General features: G+C 45.3%; 1 long non-coding RNA gene across 2 annotated transcripts in view; it reads left to right on the forward strand.

Annotated features, from left to right (window-relative positions):
- LOC110342741 overlaps positions 1–15,690 on the forward strand; it is a 31,133-nt gene extending 15,443 nt beyond the window's left edge. Inside the window, exons 3-6 of one of the 2 annotated variants that reach the window (XR_002384907.2) lie at positions 11,438–11,581; positions 12,069–12,278; positions 12,673–12,893; positions 15,381–15,690. This is a non-coding gene — a long non-coding RNA (uncharacterized LOC110342741). The remainder of the gene's footprint in view (positions 1–11,437; positions 11,582–12,068; positions 12,279–12,672; positions 12,894–15,380) is intronic. The other variant, XR_002384906.2, reaches the window with a different exon arrangement.
- Positions 15,691–16,702: the final 1,012 nt, after the last annotated feature.

The following is a 16,702-nucleotide window of genomic DNA, read 5'->3' on the forward strand; positions in this document are numbered from 1 at the left end:
CACGAAGGGCTGACGGCACAGTGGCTTGGCACAGGTCCCTGAAATGACTACCCAGGCTCCTGGTCCAGTCCTTATTCGTAGAAGGTGGTGGCTGCTGGTGGTAGGGCAGACTTAGGGACAGAGACACTAGGTAGTTTAAAATACTGTGTCCGCAGATTTCCTGGGTGGAATGTCCTCTCTCACTAGGAGCATCTTGCAAGTCAGCGGTAGTGTGTCTCCCAGGCAGGCAGGGCAGCGGATCACCTGGCATGGCCCTTCTCTTTGGCAGGAAGTTCACTCCCCATCCCATCATGCACCAGGCCTGCTTTCTTGGGGATTTGCCCTGCCCTGATAAACCACTGCTCATGACACTTATCTGTGACACTGGTCTCACGTTGGGTTGCTTGTCATCTGTTAGCTGAATGTTGGAGCTGCCTGAAGTCTCAGCTAGTGACTCAATTCTCATAATGACATGACAATGTGTGACTGTGGTTGGCAGGAGAGAGAGGGAGAGGGAGAGGAAGAGAGAGAGAGAGAGAGAGAGAGAGAGAGAGAGAGAGAGAGAGAGAGAGAGAGAGAGAGAGAGAGAGAGAGAGAGAGAGAGAGATATGAAAACCTCAAGGTCTAACCCTGATGGCAGGGGCATCTACTCAAGTCACCTCAAAACTTGGTGCTTGTTTTACTGCATTGCATTGGCCCCAAATAATTCTTAAAAATGACCTTGTCACTAAGGAGAAAAAAACAGAATTGTAACCCCAGAACCAAATCTAGACTTTGCAGAATTCAAATACATAGCCTTTGAATGTATGAGCTGTATAAGGAACTTGAACACATGCAGATTTTAGTACTAGTGGGGGTGAGGTGGGGGTGGGTCTTGGAACCCGATCCCCATGGATACCAACAATTAAAGGTCTTTAAGAAGTCTTATTTTGTGAGTCCCTGGACAGACCGGTTTTTAATCTACTATAAGGATATCAAGTTCTTGTCAATAATTAGCTCATTTGTGCATGCTGAGTCTCACTGAGGCAGACATGGAGGGATACCTCTTCTGTCTTGACTTTGAAGATTTCTGGGGAGACCCTAATCAGGGCACACTATTTGCAGTAGGAGTGAGGTAATTCTTGCTCACCCTTAGTCAAGCATGAAAGGCTTCGGTTCCGAGCAACTTAGTTCTTTGGCTTGAAAACAGGAAGGAAAGGAAAGAAGACAGTTAACTATAACATGCAAAAAGCCCTAAAGACTAAGTATGGATAAAATCTGTCACTTATGGACTACTCCCACCCCAACTGAGCTGGGAGCTTTGCTTATGTGTAGTGGTTTGGATGAGAATGGCCCCTTCGGGCTCAGATGTTTGAATGATTGGCCTCCAGCTGGTACGAATGTTTGGGAAGGTCAGGAGGTGTGGCCTTGGTGGAGGAGGTATGCCATTGTGGGCAGGCTTGGAGGTTTACAAAGTCCACACCATTCTGAATTAGTTTTTTCTGCCTTGTGGTCCTTGTTTCCACATGTAAACACTCAAATACTGTTCCAGGACCATGACTGCCTGCCATGATCGTCACAGACTCACTCCATGTAACTAAGACAACAGGGTAAGCAAACACAGTTTCCTGGAGTCAGATCTCCAGCTCTTGGGTTTTTGAGTCTGGCATTACACTCACCATTTAGTTCAGGCTAACCTCAAACTTAATGATCCTTCTGCCCCTGGCTTTAAAGTGATAGAATTATATTTTATTTCCCATTTAAATGCTACTCTTTAATTTCTTTCATCTTTGTGAACAAAAAAGTGACCTTAAACCTGGGATCAATAATGTGCTGGTTGTTTTTTTGCCAGCTTGACACAAGCTAGAATCATTTGGAAAGAGGGAACATCATTTAAGAAAACGCCCCTACCCTAGTGGACTGTAGGCAAGTCTGTGGGGCATTTTCTTGATAAATGATTGATGGAGAAGGGGTCCAGCTCGCTGTGGGTGGTGGCCCTCCTTGATAGGTAGGGCTGGGTTATATAAGAAAGCAGGCTGAGAAGCCATGAGCAGCAATTCAGTTCACTGCTTCAGGTCCTGTCTTCAGGTTTTTGTCTTGAGTTCCTGCCCTGACATCCTTCATGATGGACTGTAAGATAAAATAAACATTTTTCTCTTCAGGTTGCTTTTGGTTATGGTGTTTTATCACAGCAATAGAAAGCAAACGAGGAAAAATAACAGGAAATATGCCAAATTATAAAAAGCAGTTACTGTGCAGGAAGTCTATCTGGGACTATAATCAAGAATACTAAAACAACCTGCATGCCATGTTGGCCCATGCCTGTAATCCCAGCACTTGAGAGGAAGAGGGAGAAGAGCAGCATGAGTTTAAGAACAGCCTTGGCTATGCAGCAAGTTGTAGGTCCACCTGGGCTGCTGAAGACCCTGTCTCTACAAAAACCCTCAAACAGGGCAGTGTGATAGCTTGACAGTAAAGGCACCAAACCTGCTGACCCATGTCCAATCACCAGAACCCACATGGTAGGGACTTCTGTCTCAGTAAGTCGTCCTTTGACCTCCACAGGCTTGTCATGGCACAGATGCCAGGCTTTGGAAGTGGGGGCAAGGGATCCCTGGAGCAAGATGGCTAGCTGGACAGTGTCCTTGAGATATCCTGCCTCAAAAGAAGACTCCCGATGTCAACCTCAGGTCTCCACATGCATGTCGCACACGTGTACCCCTACACATGAACACACACACACACACACACACAGGTGAAAAAATAATAAAAACCTCTAAGATCCTGTCTGGGTGAAAGTAGAATCCTAGCTAATCTTTCCCTCTGTTGTCCTCATTTGCATACGGTAGGGTAGGTCGACCAGTAGACGCCTAGAGAGCAGCCCTCAGCTCACATCTCCCCAGGGCCGAATTAAGCACCGTCTTATTTTTTTCTGATGCTTTCCAGTTGCATAATTGTAGCCAGCGTACAGATCTGAGTTTTATAAAGTAAGAATGTGTTTCGTCTGTTCCCTAGAACCAGGGAGACTTGAATGACAGAAATGTGTTAGTAAGTCACTAGTGGGCATTTGGCAATTGTGAGTGACTGGGAGGGTGCCCAGTCTTATTCCAGAAGCTCCAAAGAGAGAGTTTGGAAAGAATAAGGCAACAGTCGTTGGCTTAGAAAGTCACAATTTTATGATGACATTTCGCTTTTCTGTGAGTAGAATTAATCTTTATAAAAGCTTGGGGAGGGAACCCTTGCTTAATTAAAAAAACACGCAAGACTAGTATATTCGCTTTACAAAAGAGAGAAGTATCAATAAATAAATAAAATGTGGTCTCTCTGCTGATGAAGGAAATGCCAAGTAAAACAAGAATGACTTTGCAATAACCAAGTGGCTGTTTGCTTTGACAGCAAGGTGTCCAGAGTTGGCGAGGTCTCAAAGACCGGGTGCTCACACCCTGCAGGGGCGGGGAGTTGGGGGAGTGGGGAGGGGTGGGGTAGTCCTCAGATGACTGCAGGGTGGCTGTGTGTCTCCAGTGGCTGCAGCTGTGCTCTGATCCCTAGTGTGTCCTTTGACATGAACGTCTTACTGGTTTTATAGTTATTATTGTTTGGGACGTGGTGTCACTATGCAGCCCAGGCTGGCCCCAAACTCAGGCTGCTCCTTTTTCATCCTCCCAGACGTTGAGATTACAGGCAAGCATCATAAATGCCCAGTATCTCAGATTTGGTTCTCAACCATTTTGTGAGTACTTTTGGCTCGAAAGATTAAAAAAAAAAGAATCAGGAAATGATTTGAGATGTTGGTTATTTCATTTTCAAAGAGCTTCAGAGTCAGCATTCAGCTTAATTAAAAAAAGATATTCTTGTTTTTATTAGAGCTTCCCTCCATAAAAATTTATCAGTTAACTGAAATTCTTTTCCTTTCTTTTTCTTTCTTTTCTATTTTAGTGTCTGCCAACTCCATGCTCAGTCTCTATTGACTTCCCTTTTTGCTGACATGATCTTGCCAAAGATAATACGGCCTCTTTGAAAACTCTCCCACTCCAAACTGGCCTTTTCAGACTCAATTATTTTCCATTTGATTCTGTTCTTTAGGGAACCAGATCCCCTTAGAGGGAGCCACAGACGCCTTCTCAGGCCCAGCACACCAAGGCTGTATGGCTGTGGCTCCTCCTGGGTCTGCATCTCCTCTCGCTTTGGAATTGAATTGTCTGATCTGGTGGATGTTGCAAGTGTCCCGTTCACAGTACGCCACGTCTTTGCATTAGTGGGAATGGAGGGTTACTGGCAACAGCTGCAGGATGTTTTTAAGGTACCAGAATGGGCTTCTAGAATTATCTAGAACCAGTATCTGGATTCCATCTTTCTTCTATTTCTTTGTACATTTAGATGTCGAAGCCTTTTTGTTTTGTTTTTTTAAGACAGTGTATCCCTGTGTAGTCCTGGAATTCACTCTGTAGACCAGGCTGATCTCAAACTCATAGAGATCCGCCTGCTTCTGCCTATCAAGTGCTGGGACTAAAGACATGCACTGCCATCACCACCTGACTTAAGGTTTCACTCTTATAGAAACACTATGATTTACTTGCAGAAAACAAAGGCTTTTCTTATTTTCACTAGCATTCATCCTTGGCATAGAAAAATGAAGTCAGGATGTTTGGATAAAAATGTGTTAGAATGTTTGATTTTTAACAATTACTGTTTGAGTTCCTGATTTGGATTTCATTTTTCTTTAAAAACCACTAACTTAGATTGGCTATATAACCCAGTGGTAGAATATTTGCCTAACGTATGTGAGGTCTTGCATTCAATCTACAATACATCACCACTATTCCTGCCAAAAAAAAAATCATTAAATGAATTTTATCTTGGGATTAGGACAGAATTTCCAACAATTTCTGAAATGTCCCTGTCTTAATTACTGTCCTATTGCTATGAAGAGATACCATGAGCTAGACAACTTATAACAGAAAACATTTAATTGGAGTTTAGAGGGTTAGTCCATGGCCATCATGGCAGAGATCATGGAAGCAGGCAGGTACTAGAACAGTAACTTAGAGCTATATCCTGATTTCCAGACAGGAGGCAGACACGGGCTTTTGAAACCTTAAAACCCAACTCCAGTGACAGGCCTCCTCCAACAAGGTCAGGTGACCCAAACCCACTGGAAGAAGAGTTCTGAGTAGCACGGCACTGAGTGTATGGACAGAGGCTGAGAAGTGAGGAAGACTGAGAGGTCTTGCGTAAGTGGGTGTCTTGTGTCAAGCAATTTATTAACAAGTGTAGCATCGGGGCTGGAGAGATGGCTCAGCAGTTAAGAGCACTGACTATTCTTCCAGAGGACCTGAGTTCAATTCCCAGCAACTACATGGCAGCTAACAAGTGTCTGTAACTCCAAGATCTGACACCTTTACACAGATATACATGCAGGCAAAATACCAACACACATAAAACAAAAATAAATAAATTTTAAAAAAGAAGTGTAGCATTCTATACACTATTTGTAGGGGGAGAATGGGCCAAGGCTAGCAGGCTACTTAGGAATGATAACCACAGCCCTTTGGGGGAGGAAGCTGGGTTCTCAGGAACCAAAACCTTTACTTCTTCAAGACCCAGGCTTCAGCCCCAGACTGGATCTTGCTACGTCTGCTCCTGGACAAGGACACAGAACTAATGTCCTTTCATCAGAGTCTCTGAGAAAGTTTTGGGTCCCAATAGTCGCACCTCCTCCAACAAGGTCACGCCTCTTAATCCTTCTGAATAGTTCCATCACCTGGGAACCAGTCATTCAAATGTGAGCTTATGTGGGTCATTCTCGTTCACACCACCCTAGTTCCTATACATACTTTTGACATTTTGTACTACGCATTTATCCCAGCCAAATAGAAATCTTCTCCATTGGTGGTCCTAAGCCTGAAAAATTGAGTTCGCAGTTTGTCATGACTCCTTGTTTTGTTTCCATAGAAACTACTTTTGCTTTTGTTTTTGTTTTTTTTTTTTTTTGGTTTTTGTTTTTTTGGTTTTTGTTTTTTTGGTTTTTCGAGACAGGGTTTCTCTGTATTGTTTTGGAGGCTGTCCTGGAACTAGCTCTGTAGACCAGGCTGGCCTCGAACTCACAAAGATCCTCCTGCCTCTGCCTCCCGAGTGCTGGGATTAAAGGCGTGCGCTACCAACGCCCGGCTTAGAAACTACTTTTATTGGAGATCTGATTGCTCAGTCCTACAGAGACTTCCTGTGATGGGGGCCCATCGGCACCCAGTACCCTGAAATGGGATATGTGGCTATAGATCAGGTGGCTTGTTTTGGTGAATTTGGTTCAATGTCAGGGAGCAGAATGGAATTCAGATCAGAGATTGTTGATGATCAGAAAATGATGCCCCGAAGTGAAGGCCTCAGAAGAAAAAATTTCTCCCTGACCCTCTCCCCTCCTCTCCCCCTCCCACCCTCTCCCCTCTTTCACCCTCTCCCATCCCTTGTTCTTTCCCAACACAGTCATCACAGAAACCACAATACTTCTTCTCCAAGCTATGGCACACACACACACACACACACACATCACACACACACACACACACACACACACACACACACACACACACACCACACACACACACACCACACACACACACACCACACACACACCACACACACACACACACCACACACACCACACACACACACCACACACACCACACACACACACCACACACACACCACACACACACACCACACACACACCACACACACCACACACACACACACACACACACACACACACACACCACACACCACACACACCACACACACACACACCACACACACCACACACACACACACCACACACACACACACCACACACACACACCACACACACACCACACACACCACACACACACACCACACATCACACACACCACACACACACCACACACACACCACACACACACCACACACACCACACACACACACCACACACACACCACACACACACACCACACACACACCACACCACACACATACACCACACACACACACACACACACCACACACACACCACACCACACACACACCACAACACACACCACACACACCACACACACCACACACACAACTAGAATGGAACTGATAATGCAATACATAACAATTTGTTAGCAGAAACCAAAGCAGCGCTTCAGTGGGATTTTGTAGCCTGTTTCGTATTCAGCATTGCTTCTCCGCAGGGAAATGCAAATTAAAGCCGTCAGATGATGCCACTCCTACTGCTATGTCTGTGATCTGAAAGGTTGACTGGGGGAACACCAGACCTTGAGCAGAGACCCACTTCCCCTTCGGCCTGGGAGTAGGCAGCTGTAAGACGATGTTTACTAAAAACATGTTTACTAAAAACAATACAATGCCTGGGGCAATAGGTTCCTGGAAAAGGCCATCCCACGGAAACCGCCCTGACCTCGACCTTGTCCAAAAACTAACCACACCTTCAGACCCACCCACATCCACCTCTGGTGTCAGAGCAGAACCAGCCAGGGGAGAAGAGAGAGCAGAAGCTTTTCTGGAGGGAGCCTTTCTCAGGAAGTTTTCTTGAGCCTTTTTGGGGCCTGCTTAAAGTTTTCTTTACGAGTCTCTGTGTTGTCAATCCCCGACACCCTCCGCACGCTCTCGGACACAGGCTGCGCGGCAGGCGTGGCAGTTGACAGTGCCCAGTGCTGGAGAGATGTGGTGAAGTTAGAACAAACATACATTGCTAGTGGGAATGTAAAATGCAGTAGCTGCTTTGGAAAATTTGAAGATTTTTAAGAAGTTAAGGTTACTCCATGACTCAGTTATGTAACTCCTGGGTACCTATGGAGAGAAATGAAAGCAGTATTCACACAGATAGTATCTATAGTTTTTTTTAGATGAGCTCTCACGTAGCCCAGGCTGATCTTAAGCTTTCGATGTAGCTAAGGCTGGCCTTGAGTGCCTGATCCTCCTGCCTCCATTTCCCAGGTGCTAGGATTACAGCTGTGTCCCCACACCAGGCTCAAAGCCAGGTTTTCATGTGTTTAGGAAAACCAGTTATAATCATTCTAAACTAGAATCTAGTGGGTGCACGTGCTGGTCAACAGGTAAGCACCGTGTGGCATTGCCAGGCTATGGGATACAGCCCAGCAACTGCTGAAATATGACAGAAGATGGCTAAATCTCCAGACACTGTTCTAAGTAACAACCTAGACATAAAGGACTGCTATGGTGTGCTTTTGTTTGTATGTAATTTCTAGCCATGGAGGCTCCCGGAGACAGGAAGTAGGGCCCACAGCTTCTTAGTTGGCACAAGAGAACGTTTTACATGGAAAAAAATATTTTTATGGCCGAGTTGTATGCTCTACAGAACATATATACAGTTACACAGTTGTGTAAATTTAATTAAAATCACCAAGCTAAACACTTGCATCGAACTCTGAATTTGATGGTTCGAAAATTATACCTCAACAAACTGCTAGGAAAAAAGAAACTAAAAAACAAAGGATTTACCTGTGAAGAAAGACACTTTTGCTGGTGATTCACCCAAAGGCTTGACTTACTCTGTGGACAGAGACTGCCAACTTTGGACTGTGATACACAGGCACCCTCTTCCCTGTAATAATGGAACTTCTAGTTGAGGACATGGCTGCCCAGAATGTAGACCAGTTTTAGCCTTTCTCAAGGCGTGTCTAAGTTACAGCCATTTCTTGCTTGAACAAGTGAGTTATGCAAAATGTGCCTTGCCCCAAGGGAGCAGAAACCTGGCCTTTCTTTCCTCATCCTGGCCGGCTGGTGTCATCTTGGACTATAGAATGGCAGAGTGAAAAGACACAAGGCATCAGGACCTCTGGCAAATTAATGGACCGGAAACAGCACATTTTCAGCTGAAAGAAAACAATTGTCATGTGTGTTATCCAGTGGTAGTTTGGGTGCCATGACACGCAGACTGGGAACCCCTAGCTTTACACTGTAGGCCAGAAACATTTGCTTCCCTGTCTTTGTGACTCTTGCCCCATGGTCTAAGTGGAAAATGCTATCGTCTTTGGAGATTGCATCCACTCCTAACCTGAAGTGATTAACTAGGAACCAGTCTCTCTCCCAGGCTAGGCCAGTGCCGGAAGCCTGAACTACTGTGTATTTATTGATCAGAATCAATGGCTTCAGGTATTGACACCTAACGAGGATTTTTTTTGAGCATGGCTCTGATGGTGGCAAGGCTGGACTCTGTTGGGGCCACCCCCATGGGGTCTCTGAGTTGTCAGCTGATAGCCACAGCTGCATCCTGTTCTCTGGTCCTGGCTTACAGCCCTGGCCTCACCCCATTGGCACGAGGAAAACATGCAGTCTTGCACCTGGGGTTTCTCCCCTGTGCTGTAAGTGTGTATATGAGGCTGCTTCCTCCTTATGACGCACATATGCAGAGACGCAGACACACTCGCATTCTCCTGGCAATAAAGGCGGCAGATGCATCCTCTTAACACAAACAATTGGAGGTCTTGTCGTTCATTTCCCCATACATTAGACTTGTTTGTGGCGTGGATGCCACAGGAGTCCAGTGTGATGATAAAACTATGAGGTGTGAGTGAGAAACTACCATGGTTTGTCCCACCCCAAAGCTTATGCTGGATTTAAGAGGTCAGACAGGAAACCTTTACTAGGTAAGTAGGGCTCTTGCTCTCTTGAATGGATTGGTCCATCCAGTGACTAATGGGTGACTGGCTTAAGGATTGAATGAGCTTCCTGGAAAGTGGGTCTGAAACTAAAACCAGTTTGGTTAGGTTCTTGCCTTCCCTGGCCTAACCCTACCTCAGGACTCTGAGAAGATGGACCATCAACAGTGTCACCCTTTGACATTGGATTGGCACTGTGAGTCAAAATAAACTCTTCCTTTGTAACTTCTCCAGTCTTTGTCCTAATTAGGGTTTCTCTTGCTGAGATGAACACCATGACCAAAACAACACAGGAGGAAAGTGTCTCAGTTTACACTTCCAGGTGAGTCCATCGCTGAGGAAATCAGGGCAGGAACCTGGAGGCTGGAGCCAAGTAGAAGCAATGGAAGAGTACACTGCTTAAATGGCTCACTCAGTTTGATTGTTTTTTTTTTTTCGAGACAGGGTTTCTCTGTGGCTTTGGAGGCTGTCCTGGAACTAGCTATGTAAACCAGGCAGGTCTTGAACTCACAGAGATCCACCTGCCTCTACCTCCCGAGTGCTGGGATTAAAGGCGTGCGCCACCAATGCCCGGCTTCAGTTTGAGTTTTTACCCCAGGACCACCTGCCCCGGAGCTGACACCGCCCAGAGTAGGCCAGGCCCTCCCACACCTGTCACTAAACAAGAAAATGCCCTACATTTGATAGTTTTCTCAATTAAGGATCCCTTTCCCAAATAACTCTAGGTCATAACACATTGAGAGAAAAACAATAAACAAACAAAACCAAAACTACCGTTAGAATGGTTTTGTGTTATTAGCAGCAGGAGACGGATAAAGCCTGAACCTGCTGCCTGGTGTCACTGTGAAGAGGCCTCAGTCTCAGAAGAGGTGGACAGGAGCCTAAGACCCCACCTGCGACATTTTTCTCCTCAAGTATCACTCCCATCTTTACAACAAATGGATTTTCTTTTTCTTGTGTGTATGTGTGTACATGTATGTGTATATGTGTGTACATGTGTGTATATGTGTGTATGTATGTGTGTATATGTATGTGTGTATGTGTATATATGTATGTGTACATGTGTGTATATTTGTATGTGTATATATGTGTATGTGTGTATATGTATGTGTATGTATATGTGGTGTATATGTATGTGTATGTATATGTGTGTGTATATATGTATGTATGTGTATGTGTGTACATGTGTGTGTGTGTTCATCTTCCCATGTGCATATACACACTAGTGGAGGCCAGCGGGCAACTCTGGGTGTTGTTTTTTGGGACAATCCACCTTGCTTCTGACAATATCTCTGTGTCTGTTGTAGGACTGGAACTCATCAAGTAGTCTGGCCAGCCAGCCTCAGGGGCCCATCCACCTGCTACCACCTCCCCAACACTGGGTTTATTTTATTTATTTATTTATTATTTTTTTGGTTTTTCGAGACAGGGTTTCTCTGTGGCTTTGGAGGCTGTCCTGGAACTCGCTTGGTAGTCCAGGCTGGCCTCGAACTCACAGAGATCCACCTGCCTCTGTCTCCTGAGTGCTGGGATTAAAGGTGTGCGCCACCAACGCCCGGCTCCAACACTGGGTTTATAAGCTTGAGTCTGCATAGCCCTGGTTGTCCTGGAACTCAGGCTGGTCTTGAACTCAGAGATCTGCCTGCCTCTGACTCCTGAGTGCTGGAATTAAAGGATGTGCCACCATGCCCAGCTCATCCAGCAGTTTTACATTGTGGGTTCTGGAGCTTGAATTCGGGTCTTCACGCTGTCAAAACAGACACCACCAGCTCAGATGCAGTGCAGTCCCTCAACTCCACTTCTTTCTCTGTTTCTTATAGAGCAAAACTCCTCGAAGGAACCGTCGATTCTCAGGAACACCAATTCTTCCATCCTTCTCCCCGGCAACAGTGATGGAGCGGACATGGAACAGAAATGATTAAATGATGAGGACAGATGAAATATGGGGCCTAGGCTGGGCAGAGGTAAGGGGTGCAGTGTGAAAAACATAGTCTGTGGTAGTGTTGATGCGTGACTTACGGGAGGGTCTGTCCATCCGTAGCGATCTGTCCGTCCGTAGCCCTCCTCAGTGCCTTCTCAGCCTCCCTGAGTCAGTATAAAACTTAACAGTGAGAGTTGTGATCGAGTAACACCATTGTGTAGCTTTACTACAGGCTATACCACGGCCTGTGTACTTGGATCATTATTAACTCTTTTGATCTTTATAATGACCCTGTGAAACGGATACTATTATCACCCTTGATTTGCTTGGGAGAAAACCCAAGCACAAAGCAGTTAATACTTGCCTCAAGGTCACAGTGACTAAATGGCAGAGGCAGATTTAAACCCAGGAAGTCTTACTCTGGGACTGTAATTTTAAAGTATCTTTTGAAAGGGAAGTGAGGCTGGCTCTGCCAAAGCACTTCCAAGGCAAGAGTTTAGTCTTGTAATCCTGCCTAATTGCTCTCACAGCTGCCTCCCATGAAGAAAATCTGGGGCCACCACGGCTCGCACCCGCCTTCTATTCTGCATCTCATGTGCTCAGTGCTTTCAGTGGCCAGAGGACCAAGTGTTCGGTGACTTTAGGGTGGACAAAGGAAATTGGGGGGGTGTGAGGAAGTTTTGTCTCCACATAAACTGGCCCCATACTGAAGACAAGATGCTAACCCTCTTGCTTGGCCTGTGAGTTCCAGCCCCATTCTCCCTCCCTCCCTCCCCTTCCCTCCCTGAGTGTGCGTGTGCACGTGTGTGTGTGTGTGTGTGTGTGTGTGTGTGTGTGTTGTGCACACGCATGTGGGGTCCAAATGTTGATGTCCAGCATCTTCCTTGATTGCTCATTTGAAACAGCCTCTCACTGCCCTGGGCACTCACTAATTGGCTAGACTTGGGAACTCACTAAATCTCTAGATATTCCTGGAGATCTGTCCCGTTATGCTCACTCCTGTATTTAGGGTTATAGATGCATGCAACTATGCCCGTTTTTTTATGTGGGTGTGGAGGATCTGAACTCAGGACTGCACACTCGCCTGGACTGAGCCATCTTCCCAACCCCAACTGGATCTCTTCTTTTTCAAAGCTTTTCTATATGTGTTAGAGCATGTGTGTTCTGCCATCACCTCTCAGAGAGAGAAACATCATTATTCCTACTTCATTGGGAAAGGCATTGACTCATGAGGAATTAATTAATAGCTCGTCCAAGAGCACACGGAACTTTAATGGAGGTATCTGGATTTCAACTCTCATATGCCATTGCAACAGCATGTGTCAGAGCTATGAACAAAGACCTGGAATGAGGAGGTAAGACCAACCCAAAAATATTCAAATTAACTGGGTGTAGGTAGCTACTCACACCCATAATCACAGTACTTAGGAGGCCAAGGCAGGAGGTTTGCCATAGGGTCTCATCCTGGGCTACATAGCCCAGCCAGGGCTACATAGTGATTTCCAGGCTAGCTTGGGCTACACAGTGGGATTCTGTCTCGTAAAGCAAACAACAAAATGCTAAAATTATCTAACATGAAATGAAGCTTCTCTCCATGGGACATGGATACTGTATATAAAGGGACTTCATTAAATTGTGATGCGCTATACAAAGAGCACATTGTGCTGCATCCTTTGTACTTAGACAAAGCACACACGTGTGTGGCTGCACCCCACAGACAATGACTAATTGGAATTAGATGTCCTCTTGGATCTAAAAACAATGTTCCTGTGCATAAAGTAAGAGTAACCCTCATGGGCAGAGGCTGTAGCCCAAAGGTAGGGAACTTGCCTAGCATGTGCAGGCCCCAGGTTCAACATTGAGTGAGGGGTAGGGACGAAATTACTTTACTTTTTTTGAGACAGGATTTCTCTGTATAACAGTCCTGGCTATCCTGGAACTCTCTTTGTTGATCTTGAACTCACAGACATCTGTCTGCCTCTGCCTTCTGAGTGCTGTGATTAAAGGCGAACTCCACCACCGCCCGGCAATGTCCTGGAACTTGTTACAGAGATTAACAAAGTAAATGTGTATGGAAACAGCCTGGTGCTTGAGACTGTTATGTCCAGTAAATGCTAATTGTTATTATTTTTCTTATTGTGACACGCCTCTCATTAGCTCTAAACTTGCTTCCCTCTCTAGTTCATTCCAAATTATCCCCTCGGTGCAGCAAAAGTAGCCTTCCTAATAGTAAGTGACAGCAAGGCAAACCTGGAGGACTAGGGTGCAGGGAGGGAGATCAATGCCCAAGGAGGACAAGGGGATTTTCTAGGATGAGAGAAACAGTCTGCATTCCCATGGGTGCTGTTGTTACGTGTATTTATATAACAAGACTTGGGTTGAACCCCAGCACTGAAAACAAGAACAAAAACAAACAACCTTTTTTGAACTCTACCCTTAAATGACTACATTTATTTTTATGTAAATTTTCCCTGCATGAATTTTTTGTTTGAAAATGTCACAATGAAACCCCATTTTGTATAACTCACAATAATACAATAAATTAATCTAAACCTACAAAATGTAGATCAGATTATATTACTTCCCTGCTTTAAAAACACAGGAGGAGCCCAGAGGAAGTGGCAGGTTCGAGGCCAGATTGGTCTACAGAGCGAGTTCCAGGACAGGCTCCAAAGCTACAGAGAAACCCTGTCTCAAAATAACATTAATTTTTTTCTAAGAGAGAGTCTCATTGTATATCTCTGGCTGTCCTGGAATTCACTATAGAAACAAGGCTAGCCTTGAATTCATGGAGATCCACCTGTCTTTGCCTCCAGAGTGCTGGGATTAAAGGCGTGAGGCTGGGCTACTACACCTGGCCTAAAAAAATTTTTTTTTTGGTTTTTCGAGACAGGGGTTCTCTGTGGCTTTGGAGGCTGTCCTGGAACTCACTATGTAGACCAGGCTGGCCTCAAACTCACAGAGATCCCCCTGCCTCTGCCTCCCGAGTGCTGGGATTAAAGGTGTGCGTCACCAACGCCCGGCTAAAAATTGTTTTAAAGAAATAATTTGTATTCTGATTTAATAATTAATACTAAGCATCAAGAAAAAGAAAGGCAATTTAAAACTAGGAAAATAGCTAAAAAAAAAGCACAGTCCTAACATGGGATGAAGTAAAATATAACATTGAAGTAACTAAGAGCCACAGTTCACAAACTCAAAAATACTTCAACTGCTATGAGGTGGACGGGTAACGTGTCCAGCACTGCTTGGTCCTGGGGATGTGTCTGGGGCAAGAGAATGAAGAAAGGAGAAAAGCGGGGTTGGGTGGGATGGGTTCTCCCTGGCAGAATGGCACCTGTCCTATATTGTTCCACCTGTAACAACCCCAGCGTGGAAGCCATTTCCTTCCTACAGCACAGGGAGGAGTTAGCTAGTCTGGGTGGGAAGTCTCTGTAGGGTAGTGGTCTGGAAAGAAAGAAGCTTGTGGTCCTTAGTTTTTACACAAATTGCCAACATCCACACACATGGACCAAAGGAAGGCTTTGCCAAGTCCCATGGTTATGAGGCGTTGGTCCCTGTCAATAAACTTCATCCATGCCTTTAATATTCTCTCGAGTCACACAGAGGGGTACCGCTCTAACACACACACACACACACACACACACACACACACACACAGGAACTATTTTTTCTTCCTGAAATGTTTCAGGTTGAGCCCAGGGTTTCCTGCATGCTAGGGGAAGTGCTAACCACTGAGATACATTCCCACCTTGTAAGATGAAATCTTCTGTCTACACAGGTTACTCAAATAAATGCCTGATGTGGCAATGCATAAACCTTTTACTTCGTGACTCTTACAGCCTTCCTGCCTTGTAGAGTGGGACATGTGACTGTGACATGACCCAGCTTCTCATCTACTGCGCGTACCCACAGCATGGCATTTGTTCAGTCTGGACAGTCTCCAGAGTGCTTCCAGAAACTGCCCCAGGAAACTTAAACTTCACCACCTGGTTCTCTCAACAGCCGGTGACTCCTCAAGTCTTTGGAGAAGGAACAGCTTCACAGAGACATTGGACCTGTCCAGAAGTAACATTATTGCACTTCATTCTCTAAAGTCCATCATTTCTCTAACAACTGTAGAGTTGTGCAAATAAAAGTCGAGAAAGGAAATTTGTGTGTTCTGTCAAACGTCTTGCCCTAGGAAAAGTCTCCCTTTAGGTACCTACTTAAGTGGGGGGAAGGGAAGACAGGACAGCAAGGAGCCTGGGAAAGTATAAATGAATATCTCAGAATACCATCACACACAATTTCCTTATAATACAGTGTTTGCACCATTTGTGTGTGATAGGGCTGGCCTCAAACACCGTATGCAAGAGAGAGTGACTTTAAACCCCTGAGCCCCGGCCTCTACCTTCGAAGTGCTAGGATTAGGGGTATGCACCACCACGCACGCCTGACGCTTCTATGTCTTTTGTCAAGAAAATTTATATTTACATTTGCTCAGCCCTCTCAGTAGCTTAGAGGAGTGAGTTTTTCACTTTCCAGGCCAGTAAGCATTGTGACAGCTCCCCAACATCCCCCTCTCCTATAGTTAACCTCCACAGTTTGTCAGCTGGAACCCTAATTGGGGATCGGCTCAGGGACAGACAAGGCTAAGCCAGTAGGAGTCACTGAGATTTAAAGCACTTTTTTTTTCTTTTAAGCCACCAAGTAGGTCCCAAATAATGACACAGAGACTTGTTATTAGTTTTGAATGTTCTGCCTCACCTTATGCTTCTTGCTAGCTCTTATAACTGAACCTGTTTCTCTTTATCTACATTTGGACTCAGGACTTTCTACCTTCTGTATGTCTTTTACTGCTTGTTGTGTCTGGCTGGGGGCTGGTAGCTGGTGGCTTCTGGCCCCAGGTGTGTCCCTGAATTTCTCCCTCGTTCTCTCCATTTTTTTTTCAAGCCTAGATTTCTCCTCCTACTTATTCTTTCTTCCCACCAGCCCCATCTATCTTTCTCCTGCCCTGGCTGTTCAGCTTTGTATGAGATCAATCAGTTGCCTTAGGCAGGCAAGGAGAAACAGATGCAGCACATCTTTACACAATTAAACAAATGCAGCAGAAACGAAGGTAGCACACCTTTGCCTGGTTAAAGTAACATTCTGCAGCCTGAACACATGTAACACCTCTTTA

The sequence above is a fragment of the Mesocricetus auratus genome, unplaced genomic scaffold (genome assembly GCF_017639785.1).
Source record: "Mesocricetus auratus isolate SY011 unplaced genomic scaffold, BCM_Maur_2.0 Super-Scaffold_100011, whole genome shotgun sequence".
Lineage (NCBI taxonomy): Eukaryota > Metazoa > Chordata > Mammalia > Rodentia > Cricetidae > Mesocricetus > Mesocricetus auratus.